Raw genomic sequence first — 13,051 nt, 5'->3', positions numbered from 1 at the left:
GTCGTCACGTCGCTGCTGAGCTCAGCGACCCCCGACCAGCATCGCCAAGCCATCCAAGAGTTCATGGTCCGCGAGCTCGTCGAAGCAAAGCGGCGAGTATCAACTCCCTCGCAACCCTCACGGAACGACGCCGTGAAGATGGAGACCTCTTCATATTCTGGGACGGGCCCAGATCGTCTTCCTCTGAGCCGCTGGTTCAGAGAGATTGATATCGCAATCTCCTCGAGGTTAATCGAGGCACCGTGGCCAAAGTGAATTTCCTACTATCCCGCCTCTCCGGCAAGACCAAGGAATGGGCCCTCGGCAAGCTCGTCGTCGACCAACACGCTTTCCCGACTCTGGAGACACTCCAGAGTGACCTTCGTCTCGCATTTGAACCACCACAAGACGAGTCACGTGTTCGGACGACGTTCTTCGCCCTCAAGCAAGGCAAGATGTCCATGCGCGACTATGTCCAGAAGACGCGCCATCTCGCTTCTTGCATCGTCACGAAGCCGATCGACATGGCGTCCCAGGTCCATGTCTTCGTATCCGGGATGCGCGAAGGGATGACGCGATACTGTCTTGCGCGGGCCGAACCCGCGACCCTGGAAGAAGCTTTCGCCCTCGCGTTACGCGAGGACTATGTGGTGACATCGTCGTATGTAAGGACAACCCCCCCACAGAGACTAGTCAGTCGGGTCCTGAACCCATGGAGATCGACGCCGTTGAGGCGTCGCAGCGTCAGCAGTGGCCGTCCTCGAGGCGAGGATGAAGCAGCCGAGACGACCGTCCGATGGTTTGCTCCGGTGCCGGAAGCCTGGACATCCCACGTCCGGCGAGGCAACCCCGGCCGCACAACCAAAAACGGTCGGGACCAGTAGGGGCGGGGTGCCCTACTGGTTGGAACGGAGGTCCGGGTCCACCGGTGGCAGACCGACCTCCTAGACCCCCCGTGCTTCACGCACACTTCAATGCCACCACTGCCAGCGGCGACTCGAGATTGATCATCGTCAGCCTGCTTGTCGCCGGCGCCCGGCGACCTCTCCGCGCGCTCCTGGATTCAGGCGCGACGAACAATTTCTTCCGTGCGTCGTGCCTGCCGGTGCTCCCCGATAGTGTTCGCGTCCGGAATGGTCCGGGCGAAGTGGTAATCAAGCTTGCTGACGGAAAGGCTCGCCGCGTTGCGCGGCGCGAGGTCTCGTTGCCCTACACATTCGACGGCTTTCACAGCAACGACGATTTTCTCGTGATCGAGATGAATTACGCGTTTGACTGTATCCTGGGCATCCCATGGTTGACCCGGTACCAGCCCCAGATCGACTGGCCGGCTCGTTCAGTCAAGCGTCCCCAAGACTTCGACGTGAGCGAGGTATTCACATATCTCGTGGTTGCACCAAAAGACTGGCCCCACGTCACAGTTGTGGACGGGGAGTCAACGACGCACATTGTGCACAGAGCGAGCGATGGCCCTCTCTGCACGACCTGCGCAGTGCTGTTGACTGGCGAAGACGAAGAAGAACACGGGCGGGAAGGAGCGCATGAGAGACAAGCAAGCGAACATCCGCGCTTCTCGCGGATGAAGAACGAGGCGGTCGATCAGTGGCTCCCGCGTACTATCGAGGCGGTCGAGCAGCGGCTCCCGCACGACGATGTCGCGGTTGGTCCGCAGTTACTACCGCGCACGACCGGCGCGGTCAAGGACGAGCTCTCGCGCATAGAGGAGGGTGCATCATCGTCCAGCGGGAGCGACACCTCAGTCTCGAGCAGGGGCTTGAGACGCACAAAGACTCCCGCAGGTCGCGGCGACGATTGAAGCCTCGCCGGCGTTTCGCTGACCCACCTCCAGGACCGACTGAATCGGTCTGCACAATCGAGTATGCGGACGGCGCTCCCAGCCAGACGCGCGTCATCGAAGTCGCGAGCTCACCTCGCGACGCCAAGTCCATCACCAGCCTCCCAGGCCTCTCCTGGAAGAAGTTCCTCCGAGACCTTAAGGCCGGGGACATCGAGCAAGTCTGTCTGATCACCGACGCTGACTCGGTGCATCACGAGATTAACTCTGTTGAGCTCGACGACGCGTCGTCAAGACCAAAGAGCGCTGAACCAAAGTCAGCGCGCGAGGAGCGCTTCGCCGCACAGTCTTGGGAAACCCTGAAGGCGTCTGGTAACCCGGTCTACGAGACAGCCCGCGAGTTTGCCGACGTTTTCCCAGACAAGGTCCCTGCGGCTCTGCCAGCGGATCGTGGCGTTCGCCACGAGATAGACCTCACACCCGACGCGAAGTATTGCGTGACACGGCAGTGGCCACTGCAGCGCGATCAAGTCAAGGCCGTCGATGACTTCTTCGAAGGTCGCCGGCAAGCCGGTCACGTCCGCGAGAGTACCTCCCCACATTCGAGTCCGACCTTCTGTGTGAAAAAGGCCACGGGTGGTTGGCGCATCGTCCACGCTTTCAACAAGCTCAACGACGCCACCAGCCCGGCACAGACCCCGATCCCCCGCAAGGACGTGGTACTGGATTCCATGTCGGGCAGTGTCATCTTCAGTGCCATCGACCTGACCGATGGTTTTTATCAGATACTGATGCGCGAGAGTGACATCCCTCTCACGGCGGTCAGTACTCCCAGCGGAATGTTCTGGGAGTGGCTCGTCATGCCCAAGGTCTGAAGAATGCACCCGCCACGTTCAATCGCATGGTTTCCCATGTGCTTCGTCCACTCCGCGACTTCGCGCCGAGTTACTTCTACGATATCTTCGTCCACAGTAGCGCTGAGGAAGGTCTCAGCGCGCTCGAAGTCCGTATCCGGCACTTGAGGCAAGTCTTTCAAGTGATGAGAGAGAACAAACTGTACGCCAACCTCAAGAAGTGTGTAGTTTGTGCACCGGAGATTCCGGTGCTCGGCTGTTACGTGAGCAAGAAGGGAGTACGAGCTGACCCGGAGAAGGTTTCATCCATTTGCTCATGGCCTACGCCCACAAGTCCCACTGAGCTCCGTCAGTGGCTGGGTCTCGCGAACTATCTGCACAAATACACGAAAGACTACGCCGGACTGATCCAGCCTCTATCATCCCTGTTGAAGAAAGACGCCACGTGGTCTTGGCGTCCCGAGCACCCAGCCGCATTCGACTCGGTGAAGAAGAGCTTGGTGTCTGCGCCAATACTGATGCTCCCGGACGATTCAAAGCCTTTCCACGTTGTGCGCGACGCTAGCGATTTTTCTATCGGGTGCGCGCTCATGCAGTTCGACAATGAAGATCATGAGCGAGTCCGGCTGAGCGCAGCTACCCCGTACACGACAAGGAGCTCCTTGCGATGTGGTATGCCCTGATAAAATTCAGAGTGTACCTGCTGGGCGAACAGGCATTCGCCGTGTACACAGATCATGCATCGCTGCGGACAGCGATGAAGTCGCCGCATCAATCCCAGCGTATGGCGCGCTGGTTGTCGTTCTTCGCCGAGTACAACTTCGTCGTGCACTACAAGCCGGGCAAGAACAATATCCTCGCCGACGCGCTGTCTCGGCGACCCGATTACGATCCTCGTGTCGTATTGGGTCGTCAAGTGATTGACGACGAGGATGAAGGTGACGATTACTGCGCAGTGTGCGCAGCGTCAGGTATCAACCTGACGTCTGTGTCCCCCGAGATAGATTTACGCGATGAGATCGTCGTGGCGTACGCAGACGATGCGGTCTACGCCAACATCTTAGCGTACCTCCGCTCTCCCAGTGACGAGACACTGGGAGCCCTCTCGCGCAATACGCGCAACCAGATCGACCACTACCATCTTGACAATGATCTGCTGTACTACAACATCGATCGTTTCGATGCTCCGCGAGTCGTCGTACCCAACGACGACGATCTGCGAGCTCGCATCATTCACGAGTTCCATGATAGCCCCATGGGCGCACACTTGGGCCGCGAGAAGACCTTCGCGGCAGTATCCCGCGACTTTTACTGGCCCCGCATGTACAAATGGGTCGTAAGTGGGTCCACACTTGTGAGACCTGCCAACGAGTGAAGCCGTCCAAGTCGTCACAAGCGCCCCTGCACCCACTGCCGATCGCAACTGAGGCCTGGCGCTCAGTTTCCATGGACTTCGTCTTCGGGATCCCTCCCGATGCCGATGGTCGGAACGGCGTCTTGGTTTTCGTGGATCGATTCACGAAGATGGTGCATCTCACCCCCGTGGGTGATGCGGTCACCGCGGCTGAGACCGCGGCGCATTTCGTCGATTGCGTGTTTCGCCACCACGGTTTACCGGAGCGATCATCTCCGATCGTAACCCGCGTTTCACGTCCGCGTTCTGGATCGCCCTCTTCCAGCTTCTGGGGACGAAGCTGTCGATGTCGACGGCGGTCCATCCGGAGACGGATGGCCAGACAGAGCGGGTCAACAGGGTCCTCGAAGATGTTCTTCGGAGTTACGCAACTTCTTTCGCGAGTTGGAGCAAGTTCTTACCCCTTGCCGAGTTTGCACTCAACAACGCTGAGCACGCCTCGACGGGGCTGACCCCGTTCTTCGCGAACAACGCGCGGCACCCGCGCGTCCCAGCTCTCCTCGCCGTGGACCATCCCACGGTGTCTGGTGTCTCCACTCTGGGTGGGGATGATGACGGTGGCAATGATGAATATGTTGTGACGAGTGGGGCTCACGACCCCGAGTCACTGAACGCGGTCACCCGCTCCAAGGTGAAACAAGCTCTCGCGACGCCGAGCTCCGCGGCGTCTCCTCTCGCAGCATGGACTGCGCGAACCCTGATTGACTCCGGTAATACTGGTACTCAAGTCGCGGCCAACTACGCGCCGAAGTCCCCGGCGCACCAGGTTGCTAACGCCGCCATTTCGGCGTTCGTCCAGCGACACGCGTCAATCACCCGTTTTGTGCGCGATGCACTTCAAGATGCAGTGGATAAACAAAAAGAGAACGCGGACAGGCGCGGACGCAAGAATATGGCTACCTTCCGGATAGGAGAGCAAGTCCTCCTGTCGACCGACGGCATTCGCTCTTCCGCAGTTACCAATCTTGGCGCGAGCAAACTCGCGCCTCGTTTTATTGGACCCTTCAGAGTCGTGAAGGTTACCGGTGAAGCCTACACGTTGGATATTCCTACGTCATTACGATTACACCCGACGTTCTACGTCGGGCGGCTCAAGAAGTACCACCCCGCTGCTATCCCGTCGACGCTGGATCCCCCGGAGCGTAAAGCGAACGCCCCTCTCGGCGCGCCGTCCGCGCCGCCGACTGCCGCGGCTGTGCCCCCGTCCGCGGCGCTCCAAAGACGCGCATCTCCAATTCACGAGTCCGCGCCAGTAACTCCCGGTTCGACTGACGCGCCGCTTCAAGCTCCCTCCGGGTCTGCGCGATCTGCGCAGTCGCCTCCTCAGCCTCCACCTGAGCGTCCAGAGCACGATTCGCTGCAGCCTCCACATCCCCCTGGAACACCCAGGCGTACGCCCTATCGCCGCGAACCCCCTCCGCCGATTTGTTGACTCGGCTGGCCAAAAGTGCTGGATCGTGGATCACCTCGTGGCGCACGAGGACCCCCCTCGTGCGACGCCTCTTACCCGCGCTCGTACGAGTAGAACATCCACCCGCGGGATTCCCCCCGCGCGGCGCTATCGAGTCCGCTGGCTTGGTTATCCTCCGGACGAGGATACGTGGGAACCACGTTCATCTCTCCTCCGGGATGTCCCGAACGTGGTCCTCGAGTACGAGAGCGAGATCGCGAACGAGAGCGCCGGAGTCGCCGACCACGTGGCGACCAAGATCGCGACCGAGAACTCCATCGACGCCGAACCTGCGGCGACCGAGATCGCGAACGACCACGAGCCGACGGGGGCGGACCAGACCACAGCGAGACACTCGAGCTCGGTGATCGAGTAGTTCGACTCCGCCTGATTGTTCACCTTGCTGCCGTATGCGATCGGCTGCCAGCCACGTCCGTGGTCCTGCATAAGGCAGGCACCTAAGACAACCTTACTAGCGTCCGTCACCAGGCGGAATGGTAGTTCAAAATTAGGCTAAAGTAGCAAAGATTGCGTAGTGAGTAGCATCTTCACACGTTCGAATGCGAACTCCTGAGCCTCGCTCCACTCCCATTGCACGTCCTTCTCGAGCAATTTCGTCATCGGCTCCACGATCGAGCCAAATGCAGCGATAAATTTACGATAGTAGCTAGCGAAGGTGAACAAACCACTTTACTTCCATCGCGTCCACGGGTCGCGGAAATTCACGCACAGAACACACTAGTCTCTTAGCGGGCTGCACGCCCTTGTCGCTCAGATGGTGGCCAAGATACTCCGTAGAAGCAGTGGCAAATGTACACTTTTTCAGCTTGAGACTTAGGCCAGCCGCCCGTAATCTCTCTAGTACACCAGCCAATTCCACCACATGTCGCTTGATGCCGCCCTTCGTGAAGATAATAATGTCGTCGAGGTACACGAGGTACGTCATCCACGTCAATCCCCGTAGCACGCCGTTCATGAGCCGCTGAAAGGTAGCCGGAGCATTAGTCAGGCCGAAGGGCATCCGTTTGAAGCGGTACAGCCCTCGTATCGTCATGAAGGCTGTCTTATCGCGATCCTCTTCCGCCACGCGAATCTGCTAGTACCCCGATCGTAGGCCCAGGGTCGTAAACAGCCACGCTCCACCCAAAGTCTCTAGCGTTTCGTCTATCCGTGGCAGCGGGTAGACGTCCTTGCGCGTGATGCTGTTCAGGGCTCTGTAGTCCACGCAGAACCGCACGGAGCCATCCTTTTTCCGCATGAGCATCACGGGAAAGCCCCAGACTCCCTCGCCATGCTCAATCAATCACTCCCGCCGGCAGCATAGCGTCGACATTACTGTCTACAATAGCGTCCTCCGTCTGTGCTTGGCGTCGCTGCCGCATCATAATAGGAGCGGCATTCCCAGTGTCGATGTGGTGCTCTAAGCTGAGCGTAGTGGCAGGTGGGCACTCGTCCTGTGCATGGGCTAGATCTCGGTACGCACGCAGTAGTTTCAGGATGAGCGCGCACTTGATTCCTCCGCACCAATGTCCACGTCGTCCTCGTCGTCCAAGGGCGTGTCGGTGTCGCCCAGCTCGTCCGCACATGCTCTGGCTGCAACTCACCAAGCATCGTCAAGAGCTCAATGTCTTGATTAATAGGTATTCATACACCTAGCTCCTTCCTGCTTGGCAACTTGATGCGTCCGCCGTATGTGTTGATCGCAGGTATCATCGCCTTCTCGTCCGTCACCTTTGTCACGGTGGATGCGAGTAGCACCGCCCCGTTGTTCACTGTCGGCAGGAACACTCCTTCCTCGCCATCGGGTGCGGCAATCGCCACTTCTACTGTCTGCACTGCACGCCGGTGCAAGTTCGTCGCGCTGGCCAGTCTCACGGCCACCAACGCTGAGTCGTTAGTCCCCTCCGTCGTCCTGAACGGGACGATCACCTCACAACCGCGCGTGTTGTAGCGCACTTCGCCACGATCGAAGCCCATCGTCGCTAGGTGGCCTTCGAGGAAGTCGATGCCCACGAGAAACTCATTGGTGCACCCCTCGACGATGCACGCCTCAATGGCCACCGACTGACCGTACACGTTCGGCGTGTGGACGTTCAGTGTATCACACTGAACGTCCACACGCCGAGCACGTCCAGCAAGAAGCCGCCAATGCTCTCCACGTACATCACCGGGGCATCTACACGCTTCCGCTCGCCACGCGCCATCCATTCCGTACCTGCCACGGAATAGCGCGCGCCACCATCAATCTTGACGTGCTGCAGCATGCCGTCCACGCGCATGGCGGCCGTGGGCAACCCGTCGCTGGCCGCCACACTCACGCTCACATCGTCCTCTCCGTCGTCGATCGTCATGGTGCGACCGTGCTGCGCCAGTTTCACACGAGCTCGCTCGCCCACCTTGTCGTCACCGTCGGCAACTCGTCGCTGCCTCCGTACTTCCAGCGCACTCTGCGCTTCGACCGCTTGCTGCTGTCGCCGCGCTTCACGCTCAGCCTCGAGCTCGGCAACCACTCGTGCGACTTCGTCGTCGCCACGCATGTTCTTGGGCGCTTTCTCGCGCGCACGCTGCACGCGCTGCTCCTTCGCCTCGCGCTTTGACCGCTTGACGGCCATGCGCACCTTCGCCACGCTGCCGAGCTTCGACACTGCTTCGTCCGTGAGCTCCATGCCGATCTCGAGCGTCGAGAGCTCTGCTGTCGCTATCTCGTTCTCTTCCGTCGTCTCCACGGCCGATACGTCGCCTTCCTCAGACTCAACCATGGCGTTGGTCGACTCGTCGCCCATCGCGTCCGCCGCACTCGTCACCGTGACGCCTTCCTTGGCTAATAGCACGCCGTCGGTCGACTCGTCGCCTTCCTCAGAGGTAACCACCTCCTCGAAGTGCACCGGGGCTGCCGCCGTTGCGTCCGTCTCGGCCGCCGTAGTCGTTGTCGACGCGCGCCTCGCCACCGTGGCACCGCCGTCTTCTTCGCTCGTTTGGGGCACGTAGCGCAGCGCTGCCATCGCTGGCCGCACCGTACACACGTACCGCTCTGCTCGTCCCTCGTCGCGAGCCGCAAGCTCCTTATTCAATTGAGCCGTGGCAGCTCGCCTCACCACTGCCACGCACCCGTCGTTCGGCATCATCATGCCGGTCACCATCTTGCCCTCTCCGTCGGCCACCGTCGCCGGGGTCGTCGCCATGTCCGTCTTGCACGCCGCGTTACCATCCACCGTCACCGTCACGGGTCGCTGGGGAGTTCGTCGCATTGCCGAGCGCCGTGATCCCCCTATGTCGCTCAATCCTCGTTTTCCTGCCGTTTTCTCTCTTGCTCGCGCCGGGCGAGGTACTCGTCGTTTCGGGTGCGTGCTTCGTCGTCGGGGTACTCGCGGGCAAGGTGTCCGAGTTGGTTACACGCATAGCACTTCACTTCGCCGAGTCGTCCCGGTGCCGGAGCCGCCTTGGTCGTCTTCCTCGGAGCATCCGTCGCCTTGCCTTGGCGCGTCGCAGCCTTCGATCACCTGGCCGCGAGATTTGGTTGCTTAGGAGGCGGAGGCGCGCGTGGGGCATCTGTCTCCTCCTCGTCGGTGCTCTCTTCCTCGTAGTCCGCGCCGGCGGCCACCGCCATGTTCACCTTTGCCCTCTGAGCGATCTTGTCCGTCGCCATACGCTTGACCGTCGGCGGTGCAGCTGATGGTGCCGTACGCTTCCGCGGTGCGGGCGCCCACATGTGCCCATTCCAGACTCGTCCCTTGGGGGCTTCCCAGAGGCCAAGGAACTTGTTGTACAAGCCACGCGAGTTGGTGAAGCACGCCAACTTCTCCTCTTTCGTCACGTTGGTGCTGCCGACGCCCGGAATCAACGCCACGTGACCGGTCGTTCCGTTCGCAGGCACGACTTACGTGTGAGGTGCCGTAACGAATGCCTGATCGATGTTCTCCATACCTTGCGCCACATTGTCGATTGGGTCATTAATCTCTGTTGCTTTGTCCACAGCTTCCTGCCGCGTCGCGGGCTTCGGTCGCTGCTTCACGAGGAGCCTCGTCGTGTGGTCCAAGCTGCGATAGAACTGTGCAAGCAGCACACGTTCTCGAATGCAGTTGTTGCCACACAAATCACGAAGAGCAGCGGCGTAGTCCGCGTACGTCTCACCAGGCATCATTCGTCGTTGGCCGGCACGCGACTCGGCCATCGCTTTGTCCGGTCGCTGGCCGTAGCGCCGAAGCAGCGAGTACTTCACCTTCGTCCACATTCGTTCCCGGTCGCGTAGCTTGCGGTCCAACTGGACCCACCAGCGGGCAGCGCTGTCCTATAGCTTGTTGCCTAATATGTAATAAAGTTCTTGACCAGTCCATTCACCTCGTTCTGACAGTCTTGCGTCTTCGAGCGCCAGGTCTACGCGCGCGATCCACGTCGTTACAGATGTCTGCGGCGTCGGCAGTAACGTTGGCAAGTCGAGGTCGCGGATTGCGCGCCGCTTGTTGCAGTGGAAGTCTCGATCACCCGGCCTCGTGACGGGTTGGCGCCGCGCACGGCGTCCTCCATCGTCGTGGTCACCGTCGGATTCGTCGTCGTCATCGGAGCTGCTTGGGGACCCGTCGTCGTCGCCATCGCTGTCATCTCTGTCGTTTTCGCGGTCGCATGGCTGGTAGACCACCTGCCGATCTGTGGCTGCTGGCGGATGGTTCCGTGGTGCCGCTGGTCGCGGTGCCTGCCGTGTGCCCGGCTGAGCCAGCGGGTTCGTCGTGCTCACCGGCTGCTGCAGCTGCTCCACCGTCGCTGTCTGCGTGTCGGTGTCCGCGGGTGCGGGAGGCTGCGCGGGGTTGGCCACCGCCGTGCTCAGCTGGTCCAGCCTCGCGTCGATCCTCGCCATCGTCGTGTCCATCTGCTGCAGGGCAGCCGTCAGTGCCACTCTGGAGCCATCGCTGCGCCGTCGTCGTTGCCCCTGATTGCTTCGCCGGGCGGCTCGTCCTGGGCGTCGTCGGCGCCGTGATCACCGTGTTCGTCGCTTGGGTTGCTCGCGTCGACCGGGTCGCTCTCCTTCGTCTCTTCGTCCTCGATCTTCCCCTGATTCTCTTGTTGCCCAAGAATGGATCCTCCAGCAGGTGCGGGAACCGTCGTCGCCTGATTCTGATCCACCAGCCGATTCCTCGTCGCACGTTTCGACTGCAGGACGACTTCCACAACCTTCGCCCTTGCCATCCGCGCGTCTTCAGGTGTCTTCGTGAGTTGAGGGCTGCGTCGAACGCGTGGGCTAGGCCCATGTATGACCACCATGCAACGTGTTTGGGGCCCCACACGCTCGGGGTTTGGTCGTGACTGTGCTGATGCAGTCCGAAGTCCGTCTGGCCGACAGTGTTCAAGCGCAAGACACCGCGCCGGTGCGTGCCCGACTGGCAGCGACACCTACTTTATTTATACAGGCTAGATACAGTATCAACTACTGACTAGCTACAATACACGCCCACTTGCCGTGCACAACTTGAGTTCTGCTCATACGCCTGCTCTAGCCACTCGGGTGTACGCCCACGCACGCCTACCCTACTCGTCGCAGCCGTCGAGAGACTTGGACGCCACGTGCTTCCTTGTTCGGCACTCCGTCGTCGTCCACGCCGTGGAGCCGTCCACCGAGGTCGCCAGTAGCCTCACGCCACGCCTTGCTTACCGTACGTTCGTGTGTCGTGCTCGTTCCCGAGTACACGTTTCGGATCCAGGCGGCTTGTCCACTGGCCGTCTAAATCCAGAGTGAGCTCGTCTCGCGAGGCTCGCTGAGTCCGGAGATCCCGGAGGTCCCGTAGATCCCGTGCAACATATCCCGTCGACCGCGAGGCCGACCGGATCCATATACCACGCCGACGCCGGCTTCAACGCCGCCGTCGGCTGATGTCCGTGCCACGTCTGCCATCTCCACTCCGCCAAGACGCTGGCCTCCTTACAACACGTGCGTGGCCTTTGGGTTCCCTTTACACCATCCCTAATGCGTCGCCTATGCTCGTTACTTATCCTTCAATTTCCATAGTGAAGGCAAGACATTTGGCGGATTTGCATCACGGTCCTTTTTTGCGAGCCATGGAAACGTCGTTCACTTTCCAAGACGGCCAAGAGCTCGTCCAGCTTGCCCGTGCCTACGTCGATGGAGTGTCAAGAATCTCATGGACCAATATCGCCCACAGCTTGCGACGCACAGTTCACACCACAGCCGCCTTTCAGTCTCGCCTTCAAGTCCTGATGCGAACCTGGGGCAGCGATTTTTCACGCTTTCTTCCAAGATTCTTTGCTCAAGTTCGAAGACCACGCGAGTGACTTCCAGCCGTAACAAGACAACTACGAGCGCATGCTGCACAACACTCGCGCGTCACGCTCTCACAACGCGTCCCAGGGGCTACACTACAATCCGATAGGACTCCAGGCCCTCGAATTGAACACGCAGGTGCTGCGGACAAAGACGACTACTGCCGCTGTAGCGTCTACGGAGTCTACATTATCTGTTGCTGCTGTGACCGCTGTAGTGTCAATTGCATCTACCTTTTTTTTATGAAGCAATTACCACTGCCGTAGTGCCCACTGAGTCTATACTATCTGCTGATGCGACTGCCACCATAGCGCCTACTGAATCTACAATATCTACCTAAAATCTTGTACTCTTCAAGCATCTCCATGCCTACGTCTTCACCTTCATCAACAGAACATCCTCGTCCCCACCCTAGACCTTCCCTTCGATCGGCCTCGTTTTCGTTTGCTTGATTCCGACCCTCCACCTTGATGCCCTACGACTCTACTCTCTTCGGCTGTCGGTATCGTGGCTAGATCATGCCCCGCTGGAGTCTCGTCTCGATCGCAAGACTGTGGCGCGCTGCGCAAGGAACCATGAATATTGGATTGTGAGGAATTCAGCCAAGTGGGTGGAAGCCATTGCGTCCGTCGATTTGATACAAAGATAGCAATTTCTATAATAAATTCAAGTGAAATACACAGGTCTATTTCAATAACGAAACTAAGTGAAATGCACATACCAAATTCAATAACGGATCCTAGTGAAATGCACATGCCAGTTTCTATCGTAAAATTAAGATAAAACGGTAACGTACGGTTGAAAGGATTCGCGTTATGGTTGCTCAAACCCCACCATAGCGTTGGTTTGCGCTTGAGGTTAATGCCTGTACCAGTAGCTACGTAAAGCCTCTCAGTCCGCAGTTACCGTTTGGTCTTAGTCCTAGGCGTCGTTTAGTCCTAAGGGTCAGTGCCAAAATGGCCAATCCAAAGCAGCGAATGCAAAGCAGATGGCTGAGTTACGCATTATTCCGACCTTATCTATTTTAAGCCCAATCACACCTAAAACCACGGTCCATACCGAATTTGCCTCAAGCCCGTACAGTGACGCCACGGTGCTGCCCCAAGCTGTAGAGGAAGATATCGTTCTTTGGTTGAACACACTGCGCACGGATGGATCCCCAGTATCGAGGGTTATGTTGCAACTACAAGCTATGGAGATAGCTGCTGAATATGGATTGGAGGGTAAGTTTGTGGCTTCTCCCACAGGAGTTAAGTCATTCCTTCGGCGCCACAAATTTTCGTTTCAA

This window comes from Phytophthora cinnamomi (assembly GCF_018691715.1).
Source record: "Phytophthora cinnamomi strain GKB4 chromosome Unknown Contig126, whole genome shotgun sequence".
Lineage (NCBI taxonomy): Eukaryota > Oomycota > Peronosporomycetes > Peronosporales > Peronosporaceae > Phytophthora > Phytophthora cinnamomi.
The sequence above is the reverse complement of the archived record's forward strand: the minus strand, read 5'-3'. Positions refer to the sequence as shown.